Raw genomic sequence first — 20275 nt, forward strand, 5'->3', positions numbered from 1 at the left:
ACCAGAGAGCTTACCAAATGGCACGAGTCCCCCTGCTGCCTCACCGTCACTTCGGAATTGAGGAGATACAAGTCCTTGTGGTATACGGATGGTACACAGAGTTTTTAAAATATTGAAACATTTAAAACATTATCCATTGACAAGCAATTTCACACATGACATCTTCGGCTTGCTGTTCTTTGGAGGAAAGGCGCCCAGCGAATTCAAAGAGGCAGCGTGGTCTTTGCTTCCGAAAGTCCTTCGCTAGTACTGACCAGAGAGCCAGACGCGTGCGTGAGCCGCCCCAGCCAAAGAATTCCACCGTAACCAGCTGTTACCGCTTTGCCCCTCGGTTTGCTTGTCAATAATGGGAGGAGTTGAATCTCATCTTTAATAGCCTTTCCAGCTTTAAAATTATTTGTCTGTCCTCTTTATTCCATTCAAGAGGTTTTTTACATTTGCTTGTTTGTTGGAATTCTTTTGGGTGTAGGGCATGGAGGAAGGCAAGCAAGCCAGGGAAGGAGGCGAGGAAGGCAAAGACTAGCGAAAGGAAACAAGTGAAAGAGAACTTGGAGAAGAATGGAAGGAAATAGGCTTATCGATAAGTAATGGGGTGAGAGAACTGGGGGAGGCGGATTAATTTCCTGTATCTCAGATTTAATACGAGGGGAAAATAGCTGATGATTTGCAGTGTAATTCTGTTAGTAGTGTCAGAGTTAATAATCCTTTTAACTTTTTCCTTAAGAAAAACATACCAGGTGACTGCACAGTTCCTGCTGCACTGCAGGCAGAGACCCTGACGGCCCCTTCGGTGGTGCTGGAAGGAGGGCTACTGCTGGTTAATGGAGGGGGTGCCCAGTGTGCCAGCCGCGGCTTCTGAGCCTGGCGTGGCCAGGAACTGCTCTTCCTCAGGCTCTTTGGGTGCCTCACCGTTTCACACCATGTCCTTCCTGTAGCGTGTTCACTCCTGCACACAGCAAAGAATGCATTTTCCATCAAGGTTTTCTGCAACTGGCTACATGTTAGTTGATCCGAAAGTCTGTAGGAATTGCTATCTCTGCTTCTAACTCTATTCCCGGGTTCTTATTTAAGGTGCACAATTACAGAAAACACTCGGGCGTGCACTGTGTGACACGCAGCCTCTTAAGGCAGAGAGGGGTTGAGGGGGGATTAGGCCCCTTCTGCTGTGGGTAATGGTGAAATGTTTCATTTCCCAGGGGGCTGGGAGTCCTATATTGGTAAAGCATGGAGTGAACTGAGGCCAGAAAAGATCAGAAAGCTTTGTCGAAGTGGAATTGCCTGGTGTGAGCGGGCTTCCCGTGAACTTGAAATCAGACCCTGTGGAGTGGACGGCCTGTGCGCGTGGCGGTGGCCAGGAGGGGATCCCAGTGCAGACACGGCGCTGGGGGCCAGCCAGGTGACCGGGCTGTGATGACAACTGCAGCCCTTCTCCAGACAGTGTGTTTCTGTTTTGGACATTGCCTCTGAGGCCATTGTCCTGAGCTCTTTGTTTAGAAAGAAGCATTGCTATTCCTCAGGCCTCAGGTCCGTCAGCTGCTGCTCGGAACTTAGCAAATCCTACAAGGGGTTCTTTGTTGACGAAACCCACACCTCAGGGCAGCCCTTCGTTGACCCGGCAGCTTATTCAGGAGGGTCCCTCTTGCGCACGTAAGCTGAGAGGGACAAGGCGTTGGAGAGTGGGTAGGAAAACACACATAAAACAAAGCCATTTTTTTAAAAACAGGTACATACCTACCATAAACATTTTCTTTTAACTGAGAAACAAAGTCGTGTATTCATTCAGGAATCATTTGATACGGGAGGGCAAAAGTCTTTTCTTTGAATCTGGGTCTGATACTGGAGTTGCCTTACACAAACCACATTTCTAATATTCTACTTGGGCTACCATTCTCAGTCTTTTGGTTTCTTTAAAGCGATGGCTTCATTAGAGTAGACCCAGAACGTAAACACCTGGGGAGTAATCTGAGAGCGGTGGCCCCAGGGTTGGAATTGTTATTTCCCCCCTGACTTTCACACTTGCCCCCTCACACGTCATTGAGCAGCGCTTGCTCGGAGCCCCCTCTTGGCCGGCCTCTCCGATGCAGCCATCTTCACTTGCGTGCAAACAGTTCCTTCCCCTCGCACTCGTATTTCACAGCTTCCCATAATATTTAGTTACGTTGGGTACACATATTAAGCCCAACAGGGCATACACAGTTTTGGGATTAAAAACGACTGATTCTTGATGAACTCACAACCCAGCCAGTAGAATGGAGGCCCGGAAGCTGTGGGGGAAGACCTGCTTTCCATCGGCCCCCCAGTGCGGGGGCTGCGGAGGCCGTGATGGACCACGGCCATGTTCGACCCCGGCCATGTTCGACCCCGGCCGTGACCTCATCGCAGAATGTCTAAATGGGGCATCTGTGAAGCAGCTTCTACTCTAATAAGTTCTTACCACGGAGTGTGCGGTGTGACACTTCCCAGTTTGGAAACAAAGGTGGAATTTGGTTGCCACCAAGGGTCACGCGCAATAGAGACAGCACAGAGGAGGGGAGATCTCTTTCGGCAGCAATCCGAGGGACCAGAAAGCAGCTGTTACCGGGGTGGGGGTGGGGGGGAACTGTGTCCCCCGGAGGCTCATGTGCTGAAGTCCTGACCCCTAGTACCTCAGAATGTGACTGCATGTAAAGATAAGGTGTGTAAAGAAGGAATTAAATTAGAATAAGGAAAAAGATGAAGGGACTACGAAGGACGGATTGGCAGTTGTAAGAATAGTATATGGAGATGTGAAGTACAGCCCAGGAAATGCAGTCAATAATATTGTGGTAACTGTGCGTGGTGTCAGGTGGGAAGGAGACTTACCTGGGCGATCCCTTTGTAAGTTATACAAATGTCTAACCACTGTGTTGTACACCTGAAATCACTATAATCATTGTATGTCAACTGTGGTTAAATTTTTAAAATTATAATAAATACACAAACAAATAAAGAATGAGGTCATTAGGAGAGGCCCTAATCCCGTATGACTGGTCTCCTACCCCGGGATTCTACCACTCCCCACGCTCTGCCCAGGACGGAGGGGAGGGTTTCTTCCATCTCACTGTGTTCATGGTCGCAGAGACCCCTCCCAGGATGCCCCCTGCATCGACTCCTCACCGCCAGTCCCTCTGCTGTAGAGAATCTTTTCTAACTCCCGACCAGCAAGCCTTCTCCTACATAACTGAGCATTCTCACAACTCCGTTACATGGTTTCTGCACAAGCACCCTTTCAGTTTCCCTTTGAGGTTTGGACTTTTGAACAGATCAGAGAAAATGCCGGTTTTTCTTTTTAGGTCCCATCACTTGTTCCCCGAGGCAATATGCACCCAGTGGAAAGCATGGGGGTGACACAAAGGAGCGATGGCGACAGGAAGTTAGACCTCCTCCAGAATTTATGAGATTCAGCCCCGGCTGCGGTTGTGACCCACACCAGAGCATCACAAGCTTCCGTGGTCGGTCAGTTTAAGGAAGAGCATTGACGAATGTTGGCACAGGGCTTGGGGAATACAAAGCACAAAGCCAGAACATCTTAATATATAATAGCCAGATAATATAAAATGTTTACTCTAAACACACTAAGGATATAAACTTCAAGGGTGAGGTGAAGGGTGTTTCTTTCCATGTTTGTATTTATTCTGTATCTTGTTATCATTAAATCATTCTCTGACTAGTTTGCAAGAATTTCCTTGGAGAAATACTGACTTCAAGCTTTATTGTTATTTTTTTTTATGGACTATATCCTGAATCTTAGAGACATGCTTCCTTGGAATGGGAAATTGCATTTACTCACTATAAGTTTATGAAAGGAAATTGAATTTGATAGAATGTTTATTTCTGGAAATCATGTTCACTCACCTAAACTTGTAACGTACACGCCAGCTCTGTGGCCTCGCTAACTTCATTCTGTTACTTCACTTTCATATAAAGACCTTGACTTCATTTAGTTAAAAAGCATCAAGCTCTTTACTTAGCTTTCTCCCTGTAAGCCTGTTTGAAAAAAATCCAAGACTCTAACGAAAGTAGTTTTAAAGAGCAGTATGAATTTAAATTTTTCTCTACTGATGAAAAAAGAAAACACTAAAGAAAAAAACTATTGATTGATACTTTGCATTCTTCTTTTACAAAAGTTTAGATGTCTTTTTAACATGTGTTCATGGCAAATGCACAACTTCTGAGTGATGTCACTGAAAGGTCATAGGGAGACCAGAGAAAAGTCGAGGAACTGAGGCACTGACATACTCAGTTTCCTAGTCAAGTGCCCAGTTCCGTCTTGGTCCCTGGGTGCTACGGCGAGAGAAGACATTAACTTGGTAAAATTCACTCACCTGAATGCCTTAGTTATGTCCTGTACCACCTTTGTTTGCCCTGTTATTCAGTATGTGTCATGAGGGCAGAAACTCGGTCTATTTGTTATATTCCCCAGGATACCCTACTTGAAAAATGGTAGGCACTTAACAAATACTTGTTGAAATTTTTTCAAACAATGAATGAATGGATTCCCCTAGGACCTGGGGCACATTCTCACCCTGTGTTGGTAAAAGTGCTGTTAAAAAACTGCTGAGTTTTAGTACAGAGATGCTAGAGTGGGTGGTGTGCCAACATCAGCCGTGGCTCATAAACCATCCTGCTCCTCGGAGCAAGAGCACTTTCCAGCAACTACACACCTTACTGGTCTGAGACAAGAATTCGTACAAAGCTGGTTCTGGGTCTGCCCATTATGAGTGAGTAGGTGGGCTCGAAGCCCCTGTCTGGTAGGACACCTTTACCTATGAGTAGCTGGTGTAGTTTGGGTGTGTGGATGGTCCGTGAATTTGAATTCTGTAGGTGGAGCCTGGAGAACGGGAGTGTGAAAACACTCTATTCCTTCTCGTTCCTTTTCCAGCGTATCTCCACGAGGTGGCGTGTCTGCTAGGGACTGAAGAAGGTGGAGACACGGCTATATGGAGGCATCATGAAAGGAGCAATTCTGCCTTCACATCTTTCCTTTCGTACCCCATCATTGCCCCTGAGACATTCATGCCGAAATCTGAATCTGGCAGTTTAAAAGGTGTTCTTCATATTTTCAAATGTTTAAAAGTTCGGGAAAGAATACCAACAACTCTGACCATTTTCCTTTTCATTGTACTACAACTTCAAAGCTGGGTATTTAAGCCAAATGTTTTTTATATTTGGAGGAGGAATGTGTGTGTACTCCTATATGTGTGCATTGCTTTTTGCTTAATAAAATTTTGAAACTGAATTAACACCAATGACTTAAAATGTCTTCTCTAAGTATGAAATTCCACATCATTTCATGACTAAGAAGTTGAGCCCTACAATCTTTAGTTTCTGTTTTGTTTTGTTTTTTAACATAAAAGGTCATTACAATTTGGGGGAACTTCCACATTTCGTAATATATTATATCTATGGTACATTCTTAAAATTCAGACTAAAGAATTTTGGTTGATAATTATCATCATATGTGATAGTAATTCATTATAACTCATTATTTATTTATTTCTTTATCATTGACACTATTACAGGTGTCCCATTTCCCCCCCTTGCTCACCTTCCTCCACCCCTCCACCCCTTTCCCTCAGGCCACCACCACACTGCTGTCTGTGTTTATGGAATATGCATTTATGCTCTTTGGCTAATCCCTTCATTAAAATGTTCCCATTACAATATGTCAGCTACCATAAATACCTTAAATGTGCAAAGTTATTTTGTATTATCCGGCTATGCGCTCGTTGCCTCAAGTACATGTTTCAAGGGGATACAGGGACAGATGCCAGATAAGTCACAAAAGGGTGAGATCTTTCAGACTTAAGCAAATTTAGTTCATAAAGTTTTACATGGAATACAGGCAAGCCTCTGCAAGTTGGTGTTCTGTATTGAGATGGAACCAGCAGTCACTGAAATTGCAATGTCAACATGGGGTAGTACTTCATCATCCATGTTTCCATTGTTCCCAGGATGGTCCAACCTCAGTTACTCAAAGTCTCCATCACTGGGAAGATGACTAGATGGTCACTTCTGGAGGACCTGTGCCCTTTATCTGACTCGTATTCCTTCAGTTAAGTGAAATGAACATACCTGGGTATTACATGTATTTATACCACTACGATGAGTATTTCTAAAAGCAGATGTTCTTTATAAGTCCTTTCAGAGATTTACCTTGATCCTTACCTTTACCTTTACCTTACAAGATTGACACTTGCAATCTTGTTAAGTTGATGCATGAATGGTATAAAACCATAACATAGCAATGATTTCTGTATTGGCTGAGTCAGGTAGTATCTATAAGAGCAATTAAGACTTCTGGGGCATTCTACACTGAAATGTATAGAGTTTTTTAAAAAATGAACTTCCTTTTTCCAATAGTGTGGTGGGTATAAAGTACTTAGCATTTTGCTTGGGGCACATAAATGTTAGCTATTATCCTCAATAAACATTAGCTATTATCATTATCAACCATAGAAGCTCCTGTTATTGGGAAGTTTCTATCTTTCTCTTGACTAGTTGAGGTATTTTGAAAGTGATACGTCACACAATCTACAAAGCTGGAGCTAAAAAGAATGAGCGAATCTCCTCATTTTATAGACAAGGACATTGAGGCTGCAGGCCGAGTGGAAGGCCTGGAACAAACCCCCAGCTCTCAGCCCACAATGACCTCCATCAGTCCAGGTCCGGGAACTTTTCAGATGGTAGAGCCGGCAGGCGTGACGCCAGGGAAGAGCAAGCCTGGGTTAGACAGCTCACAGGAAGAGGACAACATCTCACGAGACCAGAGGAAGCTCCACATCTGTCTGGGATTCAGCTTTCAAGCCTGAATTTTGTTTGTTTGTTTGTTTGTTTGTTTTCTTCTCAAACAGTTTAATAGCAAATAAACAAAGGAAGGTACCACACTTGGCAGATGCAAAATGACTTTTTGTTTGTGTGTCTGTGCAATTAAAACAGACTTATTTTCTCCATTGGGACAAAAGGAAAAACACACACTAAAAGGAAGGCGATTCTTTTTCAACACATACTCTCTTGCTCCAAACTTGTAACACATTTTTCTTTTTTTGAATCCACTACACAAACTCTCTGACCAGGTCAGAAAAGCAACAAGGGATCTTCTTGCCTTTTTTTTTTAAACCATTAAAGTAAAATCCATAATTTTCTACATAGTACAACACAAGTTCACACAAAAAGGACATTTTGTTTTGCAAATTAAAACACTTTTGGAAAAAAAATAAAATGCAACAGGGCAACATTATCTAGTGTTTACATTTCATAATTTGTTATTCAGTTTACTTGGATTCACAAATAAAATATCCCTTTGGTTTGTTAAAGCCTGAATTTTTAAAAAGCATAATTTTTTGGAATCACTTACTTTTTGGTCATCTAGAGTAGGAACAATTTATTGATTTAGATGAATGAATTGCCAAAGGGAAATTTTGTTTGTGAATTCAAGTAAATAAAATAACAAATTATGAAATGTAAACAATAGATAATGTTGCCCTGTTTCATTTTATTTTTATCCAGAAGTGTGGGTGACAAAGATCTTCACGTCCAACATTACTTTTGGAAAAGAAACTATTAGCTAGCGCTTCTTAGAGCGCTATTTGCCCACTCTGTAAGAGGTCTGAGGTAGAGGAATTGAGGGCCCCAGAGACTGTGTCCTGAGGTTGATTTCCCTTCTACCTTTGTTCCCCTGTGGTTTGTTCAGAGAAAAATGTAAATCTGTCGAAGTTTTGGATATTCACTAGTTGCTCTATTCTGAAACCAGTGTCTCTTAAGAATATTCTTTAACATCAAGGGAAATTAAAATGTAAGATTGTTTCTGCTCTTTTACCTTGGGAATTGGAGTTTGATTTAGAATTTTTATTTTCAAGACATGTGATAAACCCTAATCTGACCCCTCACTTGGGCAGACAAGTTGTGACAGAGTCTAGGAGATGGCCAGCCAACATCCCTCTGACATTTCAGGGGGTGACGCCACCTCCAGTGAATTTAGGTGCAAAGTCCAGAGAGCCGCAGACAAGACATCGTTGGGAGACTGTGGTAAGGAAGGCCCTTGAGTGTTTAAAATGTTAATTTTTCCTCATTTTGAAATTAGAGCCACACAGATAGTTGGTTTAGAGTGGTTTGCCTTGGTTTTAGATTAAATTTTTGTAAAAAAAAAAAAAAAGTGGGGGGTGGGGGCGAGGAGAGAAATAAAAATGGAATTTCTTGAAAATAATGGGTAAAATCCTCCAGCAGTACCTTAATACCAGGGGACGCTATAATAATTGGGAGATGCCTTGACTGATGCTCTGTAATAACTTGTAGAGCAAATCACCAAGTCCTCTGTTAATTTTGTTTTGTCTCAAACTGTTGACAGATGTTAGAGAAACATATGCTTCCTGTTGTTTTCCTCATCTTTTAAAACTTTGGTGTAAGTGTAAAAATAATGACTGTCACAAATGCTCGCGGAAGAACCCTGGGATTTTATTTCATATTTTAAGAAGATACCCTAGGTTTCCTAGGCTCGATCACATTCCAGTTTCTGCCACTTACTATCATACTTGGGAGGTCTCATTAGTGCAGCAATTATTGTTGCATTTCCTTTGAATTTAGGTTCTATGAATCTCTCTAATTAACTCCTTTTCTGACATTGCAACTATTAAAAGGTCTTTTGTATTATCAGGAAAGGGAAACCCAATGTGTTCTTCTAAGCCATATCTTTTCTGTTGTTAGAAGTACCTGCAAATGGGTTATTATTTCTTAGTCTGCCTTTCGACCTATTTCCTGACAGTTAATGTGAAATGTTTATGAAATGTTGCTGATGCTTTTCTAAAGCAGATTGCTGATTAAGCAACTTCTCCTTGTATACACAACTTCTGGACCCTTAAAAAAAAAACGAAAGTAGGAACAATGTCTGAGAATGACGGCATTAAGAATCAATATCAGTGATCATTAAAATGAGTCAAGACTAAGTAGTCACAAAATTTGCCAAATGATGTACATTTTCTTCTGATGCAGGAGAAGAATAGAAGTGCCTTAATTTTCAATCAGCAGATAACTTACTAATGGGCCTGTCACTCACAAAGGACAGGGAAGGACTGAAGAACATATGCCATTGCTTCTTAGCATCTCAAAGCGGGACTTACAGAACCCCTGCAACAGCCCTTCACTGAAAACACAGATCCCAGAACCCGACCTATTGAGTCAGGACACCTGGAGGGATGCCTGGGAACCTGCACTGAGCAACAGTCATGTGCATTGACTGTTAGAATGATTAAGCTAGGGGTTGGCATTTTCTACACGAGGAAACAGACTTGTGGGCAAATAACGAAAATTCTCTAAAGCCAGGCAGATGAACTGAGCTGTAGTAAAGTTCCAAAACCTTTTAGGACAGAACAGCTGAAGAGGAGGAGAAGGGGCACCATGAGAGAGGTTTCTGTACAGCGTTGCTGTACGTAACCCCCTCCCATGGTTCTGCAGTGAAAGGTGAGGTTTTATCCGGGTGTAAACAGGTTGCCACCATCAATAGTAAGCAGTGCCTGGGAAGCTGAATATTGCAGCCCAAGGAGGACAGTAGATGCCCAAAGGCATCCCAGCCGGGGCACCTGCCCTAACTCTGGTCCACACACTGCTCCCTTCTATCAGCAACATTGTCAGCCGGCTGCCTCCAGGCTAAAGCTTCATACAACCAGGATCTCCCCGTTACAGGCCCAAACCCATGGAGACATGAGAGTGGGAGAATTGGACAGGGAAAAGCAGCTTATTGTGTGTAACTTAGGCTTGGGGTAGCATGGTGTAGCGGGGCAGAGATATCTGGTTTCTGATCCAGCAGTAGCTGTGTGATTATTGGTGCACCAGCTCCTCAGGGCCTCAGCTTCACTCCCTGTGAATGGAAATTCTCCATGACTCCTCTGCTGCGTTTTAGCTCTGAGACTGATTTGATTTGCGAGCGTCAGTGTCCTATTGAATTAATTGCATGGTTGTTTAGACAAGCAAAGTCTAGAATCTCACTGGCCTTAAGCTTCTCCTGTAATCTACTCAGGAATTGAAATGTCAGCATCAGTGTCCCTGTCTTTTGATGGCACGATGGTTAAGAGAATAAGCTTTTGAACCAGGTAATAAATGTACAGTGTCAGCCCCCACTCTGTCATTCACTAGCTGTATGACTTGGAGCAGACTTCTCCAAGTCTGAGTTTCATCTTCGATAAAAGTGGGCTACTAATGCCCACCTCACTGCACTGTTGAGAGTACTAAATAGTATTTGTGAGATGCCAGTTCCGTGCCTGACGTATATGAAGGGTCCCCTAAATGCAGTTACTACTATTTTTTAAAGCCACAGAATCACATCATCATTCAGAAAGACTATAGCCACCCAGTTCTTCCATTAGAACCTCTCCCTTAGAGGAGTACCATGATGGAAGAGGAGGGGCCCCCATTTATATCAATTACAATTTTAAAAAACATTCTGTGTAATGCACTGCAGTGACATACCTCATATACTTGACATCTGGAGGGGATCTTTTTTTAAATTTAGTTTTTAGAGATAGGGGAAGGGAGGAAGGAAGGGAGAGAAACATCAATGTGAGACAGAAACCTTGATTCTCTCATATACGCTTGACTGGGGACCTAACCCACGGCCCAGGCATGTGCCCTTACTAGGAACCGAACTGATGACCTTTGGGTTTGTGGGATGATGCCCAACCAGCTGAGCCACACTGGTCAGGGCTGGAATGGATCATTTTTTAACTCTCCCTTCTCTCCATGGTAAAATGATTTCCAGTAATTATTATATAATAAGTAATAATCATTATCTTCTCTCCTTTCTCTTTAGTAGTAAAACAAATAATTTTAAAAAAAGAACCAATTGCACCTTTAAAGATGTTTAAATTCAGTAAAATATTTCCTGTATGGACTAAAACAGGCACTTGCCAAACAGAAACATTAAACCATGTAGTTCACAGTTTCCTTGCCTTAAATTTGAAATACAAAACCTCCAAGAGCTTCCACAGAAATGACAGAATTGGTGGCATTCAGTCTTTGTGTCTTTGTCTTTATCATCACTGAGCAGCTATCGATTATCTTTAATCCACTGTTTAAATGCAGGAAGAGGTGATACCACCTGGACTGGGAGCAAAACCTGCACCAGACCAACCATGCTAACAACTTCAAATGTTTGCAAACTTTCTCTAGAACAAACTCCTGTGCTTGAGCCCATGGGCACTGGAGGAGGAAAGAGGCTCGTATAACTGGCAGCTCTCCCAGTTAATTTTCATATAGAACACACTATTTATTTGAGGATAAGTAATTTTAAAAAATGAAATACTATGAAGCTGACCTATATAGCATTAAAACTCAACAGTAACTACAATAGTTCTCTAGAACATAGACCAACAGGAGATTTTTGGACGTCAATGTAAGAAATGTCCAAACCTGGAAAGACTTTTTGTGAGCTCGTTGGAGCCAAACTGACCATTGCTAGGATGCAAAATCTCAATGGACTGAGAAAATGCTCAGGAGAGTGGCAGTGTTGCAGTCTATTTTATACATTAGAATAAAAGAAGGAGCCGTGAAGGGGGTGGCTACATGAAGTCCATTGATGATAGATTAGAGAGGCGGGAGAAAGCACAGCAGGGGAAGGCTCTGAGATTGGATAAGGAGTGAAACGGAGAGACACATACTTCTTGTACACTGGTGAGTGTAAGGTAGCCAACAGTGAATGTTTACGGCACACAGAGATGGTGTTTGGGCAACAACGTTAACAATGAGGGGTTCCCTGCTCTGTCAGGAGGTTGTACATTACTCAGACATTCCAAAGGTATGTTATCTTACATGCCAAAAGACAATAGGCTCAGGGAAGGTAAAGATTGACCTTTGCCAGGGAAGATACTGGTCTAGAACATGACTACCCACCAGGACTCACTTTTAAGTAGAAAGTTTTCATTTCAGACCATCCTACGTGGTTACTTTCTGTCTCTGAGTTTGTAAGGCCACCATGCAGGCCTCCCCTGAGCTTGTCAGGTTTAGTATGTGGCCCCCTTTTTGTCCACAGGGGACAGAGTATTTTATCACTGGCATTGTTTAGCATTACTGGCACATGTGAGTGATAAAACGCAGATCAATTTGTAGTCAGCTTTATTCTTGTTTTTAAGTTGTCCATAGAGAACTTGACCCATGTTGCCGGAGCCTGGTGGGGTCACTCTGTCCCCTGCTGGGCACACTGTTGACTAGTTGTGTCCTTCGCCTGGTTTCTGGAATCCCCCGAATTCCCAGCACCCAGTGCAGCCCTTTCCACAGAGTAAATACTTAATAATTATTTGTTAAATTATGAATGCCAGAAGCAGTACATTTCTTCATGCTTATTATTTGAAAAATGCCTGAGGCCAAGTATTATTATCTGCCTTTTACAATCACGCTTTGGGAAATTATAGAACCTGTTCAAAAATCACAGCTTGATCATGGCAGAGCTGGGATTTGAACTCAGGGCTCTCTGGCTCCTGTGCTTTTAGCACATGGCCACAGACACAGCCTCTCATCTGTGCCACGATTTGCTGACACCTGACTACCAACTTTAAAATTTATGATGCATAATTAAAGAAGTAATCTTTGTGGGTACAATTCAAGCTGGTTTTCATCCTGAATGCAAGCTGGAAAATTTTTTGGCACTGGTGACTCTCACATTCATTAGGAACCTTAAACCCATCTGCAGCTCTATTGATATTCATCGGCCCTGCTAAATCATTTACACCATCAGGAAATTAGTCTAGAATGACAGTCCCTTTCAGAGAAAAGGACCAGGAAAATCCAGAGAGGCAAGAAGCTGAGCCCTGATGGGAGGCGGATAATAGCAGGTAACCGCTCCAGGCCCCACTGCCAGGAGCACCAGGAGCCGCTGTCATCCATAGGTTGCAGAAATAAAAACCCAGCCACGATGGGATTTCCATTCATATGGCAACACAATCCAGCGCCTGGCAAGGCGCTGAGCCTGCACAGCCAAACCATCTGTTTCAAAGCCTTCTGCATTTTCCCATTCATGTAGCCATTTAATCTGCCCTTGGCAGGACTGAAAATAAAATTTGAGGGAGCCGCTGAGAAGTGTGTGGCTCAGAGAAGCCCTGACGGAGATAGACCCAAGCCTAGCACTCCCAGACCACTGAGGGAAGCCTCACAAAGCGCCCCCTGCCCCGCGGCTCTTATTCTATCAGAAATTATCCCACGCGCTGTCACCAGGGGGAGCCCCCACAGGAAACAGCTGGTCGGCAACAGACCCAGGAGAAGGTTCCAGGGACCTCACAAAGCTTCTGACTCAGTGATTGTGCTTTTTTTTTTTTCTCTTGTGGTGGTGCTTGGGAGAGGATGGGAAATGTGAAATTTTTCTTGCTTTGTCTAGAAGTGGCGCCAAGAAGGGAAAATCGACTTGAGTGGCTATTTTTCTTTATCTCCTATTTGAGGGCTCAAGAATTAAGGGAACACCAGATTGGAGATTTCAAACCCGACATCTATTTTATGATTTCCACTCATCAAGCGACATCTTTTTTTTTAAAACAAAAACCTAAAAAATAGCAACGTCTAGAAATGCATAGTCATCATTCATGTTCCTTGCAGCAGAGCCGAACTCCTCATCCCTCCTCCATGATTATAAATCAATAAAGTTCAACCTTCAAAAAACTCTCTTAAGTCACTGGTTCCCAGATCCTGGGGAGCATCCAAACGACCTCTGGGGACGTTAAAAGTCATAAAGGTATGTTTCGGTGAATTTGAGCTGAGGCCTGAGGAACTGTGGTGGAAAACCCCATAAACCAGGTGATTCTCATGATCGGGTTTCAGAACAAGGCTTGGAAACAGGCCCCAGAACATGATTTTATCTGCCTGAACCATCTACGGCTGATGCCCATCAGTAAGGCTCTGGGCTCCTCTGGTTAGGCTTTGCCCTGAACCTCACTTCCCAAATTTGCCTGATTTACAAAGCATGTAGGCCTGGCTGTGTCTGCCTTGGCTGTGTTGGCATCACCTGGAGCTCTTTCAAAAGCCCCCACCTGGTACCCTGTGGCTCTGATTTCGATGGTCTGGGATAAGGCCTGGGCATCAGGTATTTTAATGCTCCCTGGTGACTCTAACATGCAGCATAGAGCAGCGAAGAGCAGTTTGAGAACCACTGACCCAGGAGCTGAGGTGCCCAGCCTCCCCCCCCCCCCCCCCCCCCCGCCAGCTAGCCCCAGTGAACCCAAAAGATGAGGGCAGGACCAGGGCATCTGAGTTGTCCACATGCTTGAAGAGGTGACCTTATGGTCTGGCAATTCTGGGACCTGAAAGCCTCACATTTCTTTTTCCCTGTAGATTATGGCCCTTCCCTGTCCCTGTGGTGGAGGAACAGCCATCATGTGGCCGGAGCTGTGGCCAGGGCTGCCGGCGCTCGTCCAGCGGACATGTGCAGAGCCCTGAAGGCCTGGGGCCAGCTCCAAGGCACCTTGTCTCCCGCCCTCTGCCCCCCACCCACACGCATGTGGATGTTTCTATAAATCACTTCTGATATGTGGTTCGCATTCAGGAAGTGTTCTGACTGCTTACCCCTGTAGTGATGAAGCGGAGGAAAGGTCTAATTTTGGAATGACTGTGGCTTAGGCAGAGCCGTGTTCCCTGCAAGTCTGAATTTCCTCAGCGCGGCGGCTGAGCGCTCCGCCCGCTCACCACAATTACGCAGGCAGTCTGAGGCACGCTATCCATCACAGCAAATTACTGGTGTGATCCGCTCGAGAACGGGCCGGACGGCCTTGCTGATGGCAATCTTTGCAGAACCTTCCTGATAACCAAGAAAAGGCACGGTGGGAGGAAGAGCGTAGCCGGTCAAGGCTGCTGAATCAATGAACGAGATTTTCTGCCTGACTTGCAGCCTGAGTGAGAGACAAGGGCTGTAAAAGCTACTGGCACACAGGTGGCATTAGACAAGGGTGCAGGGTCTTGTCCCTCCTGTTTCATAGGTGCAACGTAATCAGGAAGGGCAATTAGTGTTTGTGGAGCACTTTGCAAGCCGCCACGCACAGTGCTAGCCCCTAACACGTCACTGCACGTAATCCACTCGACAGACTCGGGAGGCATCCTCAGGGTCACTGCGTAGCCGGGGAACTCAAGGCTCAGTTTAGGCAGGAACACGCAGGTAAGTAGAGGCAGAGCAAGATTTGAGCCCAGATATCTCTGGCTTCAAAGCCCTTGCTCTTCCCACTAGCTTAGGCCAGTTGAAATCCCATAGACCCAGGGATCCACCTCCTCAGAGGCCAGGCAGGGAGATCAGTGCTGAGAGGCAACCCTTGGGTGTTGGCACGTCCTGATTAGGACATGAATAATAGAGGAGATACAAGCCAGGCCCCGACACATCTGTGACAAACCCTGAATCGGCTCAGGGTTGGAGATAGTTTTATCATGCCGTGGCTCCCATGGCCCTGTACTGAGGACGTCTGAGGCAGACTCCCTTTATGCCTATACATGGCTCCCAGTTAAATCTGAATTTCAAATGAACAAGGAGCCCTTTTTAATTATAAGGATGTCCCATGCAATTATTTGTTGTTCATCTGAAATTAGATTTAACTGGATGTCCTATGTTTGTATTTGCTAGATCTGGCGATCGTCCCTGTGCCTCCTCCCTGGGGGACTGGGGGTGGGGTGGGGAGAGGCCACTTGGTGTCCTGTGCGCTGGCAAAGGATGTGGGAGTTAAGGCAGCAGGACCATTGCTCCTCAGTGATGTGAGGAGAATCTGGGAGTGTCTAAAGGTAAGAGTGAGGCTTCGGAGGGGGAAGCATACTGGTTTTGGAAATAGAAAGAGAGTAATTACCAGAGTTGCACAGCCTATAAATAGCCTTAGGAGCTCATGGCACCGCTTATTATTTTTAGAAGTCGTATTCCACTAACACTTCTTGAATACCTACCATTATGACCTCCCCGATGATTGTGCCACTTCATCCTTACGACCACTCTCGTTTTACACTTGAGGAAAACGGAGTCTCCCAGGAGGCAGACATGTCCAGAGTGGACACAGGAGCCGCTGAACCAGGATGTCAGGTTCCAAGTCCCAGGATCCTGTGCTGTGCACAGCTGCGGGCAACGGGGGCATGTCAGACCCCACAGCCCCGCTCTGCCAGTGTTGTTTATCTCAAGTGTAAGGCAGAGGCTTGGCTCCGGAGGTAGGAATGTTGGTCACACGCACAAAACTGGATTACGGACAGCTCTCAGCCCACTAATGGAATGCTGTCCAGACTACTCCGTAGATATCGTCATATAGCTGAACTGCACCCCTCGTACTAATAAACAACACACACTCCTTTGAAAACATTGTGTCTGTGAGAGAACACACCCTGAACTTGAACTGGGAGTCCAGAGCCAACTTGGTCCTTACGTGGTCTCTGTAGAGATAATACCCTGCCATCCCATGAGGCAGACTCACCTGGGATTCCTGCAAGGCCCGGCTCGGGCGGCAAGGCTGCACCTGGTACAAGGCTCTGATGGGTAGGGCTGGAGGCCGGTGTGGTGGAGGCCCCAGTGAGTGAAGGGCGGGTCAACCGTGGCAGAGGCAGAAATGTGTGGGAAGCCAGCCAGGGCTCCTGGGGTAGAGGAGCGCTGGGGAAAACGCATCCCTGATGTCCAGGCTCTGCCGATAACAAGGAGGAAGTCATCACTGTGGACCCTGGGGTTCTCCACCATTGCCTTCAGATTCCTGTGGCTTTCTGTGGAAAAGAAAGGGAGAGGTGAGGGCCCCTCTAGTACTGGTTGTTCCCGCTAAAAGTACAGGGACAGACATTCTCCAAAAAGGAGGCAGGGATGCTGGGTAAGAGGAATAGAAGCTCTTTTTATGGCTCATTTCCAGGCAGACTCTGTTCACCTAGGAATTTGCAGTCCTTCTTACTAATAGTTAGCCCCAGATCCCGGATCAACTGATGGACTCAAAGCGCCTGATGTAAAAAACAAAAACAAAAACAAAAAACCTGCAGCCATTCCTATGACCCTAACCCAAATCCTGAAATTAACCAACCAGTCAATGATGCAGTATCTAATCGGACCAGGGGCAGCCCCGTGTCAGGTCCTGATGAATTCAGAGAGTCACTTTGTATCAGAGAAGGATGAGTCATGAGCTCAGCCTTCCAAGAAGGTTTGTGAAGGGGGAGCCGGGGAGGGTGAATGTAATTATCTAATGCAATGGCAGCCTCAATAAAGGATGACAGGGGGACAAGTAATAAAAGAAAGAAACCAGGGCATCTGATTAAGGTCCCACATGTAAAATCAGCAGTGATATTCTCAAGAGAGTAGCAACAAAGTTCCTTCCAGGAGATTGAAGCGAACAGCTCCTGTGCCTCTCTCTGCTTCTCCTGCCTGAGACCTCCATGGACTCACCATGAAAGGAGTGGTGCTGAACTTGAAGTCCAGTTTGGGGTTTGCATGAAGGACACACTTTGGCTCTAAGTCACGGGATTCAGGGGCCAAGGATTTTGGCTTTGGCAAGTCAGGTAAAATATTTATTCTCAAGAAAGAAATAGCACCAGATGCCTTTCTTCTAGCGAGTAATCCAGGTGAGGCTGGTGACAGCTTCTTGTTCTAGAAGGTGTCCTGAGGGAAGAAGGAAAATGAAAAAGAGCTCTCCCAGTCTCCCTGCACCCTCTCAGATCTGGCACTTGGGAAACAGGTGCCTTTGCAGAAGCAGATCAATGTCCCCCCGCCGCCTCCACCCCGAGGACAGGGAACAGGAGCCTCCATACACCTCTGTCTGCACCCAGGCTGCTCATGGACAGGCTGGCGTGGCCTTCCTGCTGCCTGAGACAAGCCAGGGACCCACCCAAGCACTGTAAGCATTGCAGTGGGTCCTCTCAAAGGACTCGTGCCCCCATCTCGTAGCCGTGTTGTGGCTGGGGGAGACTAGTAGACTTTCCAGAGGATGGCTGGGCAGGTGGAAGAGGAGACAGCTCAGAGCCGGGACTCTCCTAAAGGCCCTCTTCATCCCCTCGTCACTCGTCCAACCAGAGGTGCCTCAGACTGCACCTACTCATCACAACCGATGTAAAGGAAGGAATGGGCTCTCCTGAGACAGGCTGTCCTCAGACCGGGAGCTGGTGTTGTACTGAGACCCTCATTGCATCTACAAAGGACAGCGGTGCTCTACAAATGTTCATCAGAACTTTGCCTCCTGAAAGACTGGGATCCACGAACTTAGAGGGAATGGATGTGGATTTCCATTCAATCTCTCCTGGGCGGGCCATCGAGCAATGGGACCATGAGTTCAGCTCCTGACGTTGGGGCTCCCCTTGCTCCGGTTGAGAAAAGCCACACGTCGAAGGACAAAGAGCAGGTAGTAATGGTGTCTACGTGCCTGAGTCACCTTGCCCGGGACACGGCAGATCAAGCAGCTTACCTGTCGTTTGGATGCTGTGATGGCCACCTGACTAGTCTCCTGGTTGTTCCCTCCTCTGTCCTCCTTCACACGAGGCCCAACTTTATTCACTCCCAGCCAAAAGCCTTCAGCGGTGGGTCTCCATGGCTTATTAATTCAAACAAATGCTCGCCTCAGAATCACAGGCTCTCCACCCCACTGGCTCACCACTCCCTTCATAGACCTCCCTTCTGCCAAACCGTATTTCTCAGAGTTCCCTGAAGTTACCTTTTCTCTTTCGAGCTTTCTTACCTCCCTGCTCTTTTTCAGATTAGCTCCCTCACCTAGAATGCTCCCCTGCTCTCCAAACGAATCTCTGCCTGCCAAACCCAGCCTCTGAAGATCACCCCAACTGTCTTCCGTAGTCTAACACTTTCATTCCCCAGAGGATGCTGATGAGGAGGGTGTTGGTGTATAACATTTATTATTATGTACCAGGTTGGGTGTTAAGTGTATGGGCTTCTTCTGTCTAATCTTCACAACTACCCTACAAGGCAAGTGGTGTTATTAGCCCCATCTTACAAAAAAAAAAAAAATACTGAGAAGCCAAGAAGTGACTTGACACTTTACTCCACCTTCTAAGTCCCATCCGCTTAGCATCTTCCCTACCGGGTCTCAGGAATAGGCAGAGGGTCCTACTCCCCTTCTTTTGCCCTTTCTGCCTCGTCAGTGTCTGCTGCACAGGCCCCATGCCAGCCTATAGGGCATCGTGTCACAGGGGTGCAAGAATTTACCTGCTCATTGCGTTTTCTTGCAACTGGCTATTCCCACCTGGTGGCTTGTTTTTGTATTTCCTAGGTCAGACTGCGGAATACAGGAGGCCCATCTGTCCTCGGAGGGGGCAGCATCCTGTAGCTTTTTGAGGGAGACAAGGACAAAAGGGAGGCAATCCTTTCTTCTTTTTATGGGATGGGGGCAGCCCTCCATGTGTTCCTCTGTGTCCCGGGACAGCACGTAACTAACTGAGTGAGTCCAGTTCCTCAAGCCGAGGCCGTTCCTCAAGACTGGTCACCATTCTGACAGGAGAGACTGGAAAGAGGTGGGTTAGGAGGAAGGAGCCAAAAGCTTGGAGTTTATAATTCCGCACATCATAGTATGACACTAGAGACTGGGGCTGGTTAAAAAACCACCAGGCAGGATCAGTGCAGGTTAACTTCACCAGTCATTCCTCAGAGAGGTGAAAGGCTGATCTCTCTGTGCCCCACTGCCTCGGTCTGTCGTGGAGAGGATGGGAGCCATGGCTTCCCACTGTGGAGCCCAGACCCCCCTTCCCACCTGGAGGTGGAATCAGCACTCCCAGGTCCTAGAGACGCCTAGGCTCAAATTTGACATTGCCACTCATAAGCCAGGTGACCTCTGGCAAGGAGCTTATGGGTTTTGAGCCCCAGTTTCCACACCTGTTAGCATGGACAACGTACCTGCATTGCAGGGCTGAGGTCAGGCCTGGAGCAGAAGATGAATACAGACCATGAGCACGGGCCCGGCCCCCAGGGCTCCATTAACCCTGGCCGCTGGCAGCTCAGTGAAGGCAGAAGATGGAGCCGCATTCCAGGCCCCAGGAGCCCTCAAGAACCTGCACTATGTGGTGCTTTTCTGCTATGAAGGTCTCAGGCTGCAGGGGCCCAGGCTTGGCTGGCCCCCTTGCACCAGCATTCCCCAGAGAGCTCTCTCTGTGCTCCAAGAAAAGCCCACCTGAAGGGGTGCTGGAAGATGCATTGCTCTTCTCCTGGCGCCCCAAAGCAAGAAATTACATATTTTGATGGGTCTCTGATTCGATGATGGGTCTTTAGTACGCATGAGCTAGAATTCTGGAGAACAGGACTATAATTTGGGGCTTGTGGTTACGTACAACTCAGACACCAGATGTGCCTCACCACCAC

At 46.0% G+C, this 20275-nt stretch overlaps 1 long non-coding RNA gene across 1 annotated transcript; it reads left to right on the forward strand.

Moving 5' to 3' along the window:
* Nucleotides 1–2378: 2378 nt before the first annotated feature.
* LOC118498690 lies at nt 2379–5252 on the forward strand. The gene is made up of 2 exons (XR_004901159.1): nt 2379–3470; nt 4901–5252. It is a non-coding gene; the product is annotated as an uncharacterized LOC118498690 (long non-coding RNA).
* The last annotated feature ends 15023 nt before the right edge of the window (nt 5253–20275 follow it).

Source organism: Phyllostomus discolor, chromosome 2 (assembly GCF_004126475.2).
Source record: "Phyllostomus discolor isolate MPI-MPIP mPhyDis1 chromosome 2, mPhyDis1.pri.v3, whole genome shotgun sequence".
Classification (NCBI taxonomy): Eukaryota; Metazoa; Chordata; class Mammalia; order Chiroptera; family Phyllostomidae; genus Phyllostomus; species Phyllostomus discolor.